The sequence below is a fragment of the Leopardus geoffroyi genome, chromosome A1 (assembly GCF_018350155.1).
Source record: "Leopardus geoffroyi isolate Oge1 chromosome A1, O.geoffroyi_Oge1_pat1.0, whole genome shotgun sequence".
NCBI lineage: Eukaryota > Metazoa > Chordata > Mammalia > Carnivora > Felidae > Leopardus > Leopardus geoffroyi.
The window spans coordinates 96,139,459-96,142,662 of NC_059326.1; the positions used below are offsets into that span (position 1 = coordinate 96,139,459).

At 35.7% G+C, this 3,204-nt stretch overlaps 1 non-coding gene across 1 annotated transcript; it reads left to right on the top strand.

Moving 5' to 3' along the window:
• The first annotated feature begins 665 nt into the window (after positions 1-665).
• LOC123581912 lies at positions 666-772 on the top strand. The gene has a single exon (XR_006704082.1). It is a non-coding gene; the product is annotated as a U6 spliceosomal RNA (small nuclear RNA).
• Positions 773-3,204: the final 2,432 nt, after the last annotated feature.

Here is a 3,204-nt window from a genome sequence, read left to right on the forward strand (position 1 = left end):
TTCCATACTGTTTTCCAGAGCGGCTGCACCAATTTGTATTCCCACCAACAGTGCACAAGTGTTCTTTTCTCCACATCCTCACCAACACTTGTTTCTTGTGTTTTTTTTATTTTAGCCATTCTGATAGGTGTGAGGTGATACCTCGTAGTTTTGGTTTGCATTTCCCTGATCATGAGTGATGTTGATGTTCTTATGTCTGTTGGCCATCTGCGTGTCTTCTATGGAGAAATGTCTGATTGTGTCTTCTGCCCATTTTTTAATTGGATTGTTTCTTGGGTGTTGAGTTCAATCATTTCCTTATATATTTTGGATATTAACCCTTTATCAGATAGGTCATTTGCAAATATCTTCTTTCCTTCCATAGGTTGCCTTTTAGTTTTGTTGCTTGTTTCCTTTGCTGTACAGAAGCTTTTTATTTTGATGTAGTCCCTGCAGTCCATTTTTGTTTTTATTTCCTTTGCCTCAGGAGACATATCTGGAAAAATGTTGCTGTGACAGATACCAGAAAATTACTGCTTGTGCTCTCTTCAAGGATGTGTCTGGTTTCACGTCTCCATTTTGAGTTTACTTTTATGTATGGTGAAAAGAAAGCGGTCCAGGTTCATTCTTTTGCATGTAGCTGTCCCATTTTCCCAACACCATTTGTTGAAGAGACTGTCAAAGATGTGCTCACTTCAGCAGCACATATGCTAAAATTGGAATGGTACAGAGAATATACGCATAGCCCCCGCTCAAGGATGAGATGAAGAGACTTAATGAGATGAGATGAGATGAGATGAAGAGTAATTAACCATGTCATTGTGAGGTTATTTCTGGAGTTTCTATTGTATTCCTTTGATCTATGCATCTAATTTTTATGCCAATGCCATACTGTCTTAATTATTACTGCTTTGTAATATAACTTGAAATTTGGAATTGTGATACCTTCACATTTTTCTTTTTCAAGGTTGCTTTAGTATTTGAGGGTTTTTTTGTTGTTGTAGTTCCACACAAATTTTAGTATAACAGTGGTAAGAGTGGACATTCTTGTCCTGTTCTTGACATTAGAGGACAAGGTCCCAGGTTGTCTCTGTTGAGGATCATGTTGGCTGTGGGTTTTTCATGTAAGGCTTTCTTTATTATGTTGAGGCATATTTCCACTAGAACTACTTTGCAAAGAGTTTTTATCATGCATGGATATTGTACTTTGTCAAATGCTTTTTCTGCATCTGTTGAAATGATCATATAATACTTATCCTTTCTCTTATTAATGTGATGTATCATGTTTATTGTTTTGCGAATACTGAACCACACTTGCATCCTATGGATAAACCACACTTGATTGTGGTATATGATGTTTTTAATGTATTGTTGGATTCAGTTTGCTAATATTTTGTTGAAAATTTTTGCATCTATATTCATGAGAAATCTTGGTCTTTAGTTCTCTTTTATTGTGTGATGTCTTTATATAGTTTTGGTATGAGGGTGATAATGGCCTCGTAGAATGAATTTGGATTTTTTTTGTCTTCTTCTATTTTTTGGAATCTTCTCTTTTTGAAATGTTTGGTGGAATTCACCTGTGAAATTGTTTGGTCCTGAAATTTTGTTTGGGGGAGATTTTTTTTTATTACTGATTCAATTTAATTGTTGGTAATTAGTCTGTTCAAAATTTCTATTTTTTCCTGCATTAGAGTTGATAGGTTATATGTTTTCAGGAGTTTCCAGGAGTTTAATCCATTTCTTCTAGATTTTCTAATTTGTGGGCATATAGGTTTTCATAATACTCTCATATGGCTGTTTGTATTTCACTGGCATTTGTTGTTATTTCTCCTTTTTCATTAGTTATTAGTGATTTTTTTTTATTGGTGTCCTTTTTCTTTTTTAAGTGAGTCTGGCTACTGGTTTGTCAATTTTGTTGGGCTTTCCAAAGAACCAGCTCCTGATTTCATTGATCTGTTCTGGTTTTTTTTTTTTTTTAATTTATTGTATCATTTATTTCTGCTCTAATCTTTATTTCCTTCCTTTAGCTCTGTTTGGGTTTTGTTTGTTGTTGTTGTTCCAGCTCCTTTAGGAGCTTTAGGAGCTAGGAGCTATAAAGTTAGGTTGTTTATTTGAGATTTTTCTTGATTCTTGAGGTAGGCCTGTATTGCTATAAACTTCCCTCATTTTGTTGCATCTCAAAGGTTTTGGACTGTCATGTTTTTATTTTCACTTGTTTCCGTGTAATTTTTCGTTTCTTCTTTGATTTCTTGGTTGACCCATTCATTGTTTAGTAGCATGCTATTTAACCTCCGTGTATTTGTGCTCTTTCCATGTTTTTTCTTGTAGTTGATTTCTAGTTTCATAATGTAGAACTACTTTTCTACTCCAAGAAATATGCTGTACTTCACTGTTGTCCTCTTTCACAAGACTTGGCCTATTAGCAATGAGTCCACTTCAAAGAAATTAAATAATAACTCTGGACATATTCACCAAAATATGCTCACAACTTCTTCATTGGGGAGAACTTTTATTTCAACTAACTCTATAGGGGGACATGAGTCTCAGACCCTTGTCTCTTTGGTAATATTTTTCTCCCTAAATGTTATCTGCTCTTTTGGAAAGGTGTATATCGTGCATTCATGTCTCTCCATGTCTCTCTAAAGTTACATATGAACTTTCTGATCCTGTATTTATATAAATGTTATCTGTTCTCCACACTGACATTGGATGAGTTTCTGGAGTGTCCAGGTCCATGAAAAGGCTCATTTAGTAAATGACTAAGGTTCAAGGAGAACACCCTCCTTTCTCTTGAAAATACCCTCTTCTCTTCCCTCTCCCCTTGATTATAGCCTGATTTCTAGAAAACACAGTATGAAACAAATGCTGACATACTAACCCTGTATCAGAGAATGCAATCCCAGAGAATCACTTGTGATGGAGAAAGAGAAGTATGGCAGGGAAGGAGAGAGCATATGCATGACGATATGTACCAAACTAGATGCAGCTTCGGGATTCATTGTTCAGACTCATGAAATATCTGCAGAAAATTGTATAAGAAACTACTACATTGTACAGTAGTTGTATTATTCAGGACTTGGGGAATGAAGGAAGATGAATTTACTTTTTAGGTTTCTTCTACCTCATCACCACCTGGTCAAAATCCACCCCCCAGGGCCTTAATACCTGTGCTGTTGTGGAATGTGACCATGCCTCAGTGTGACCACTGAGGAACAGAGTCTGTAT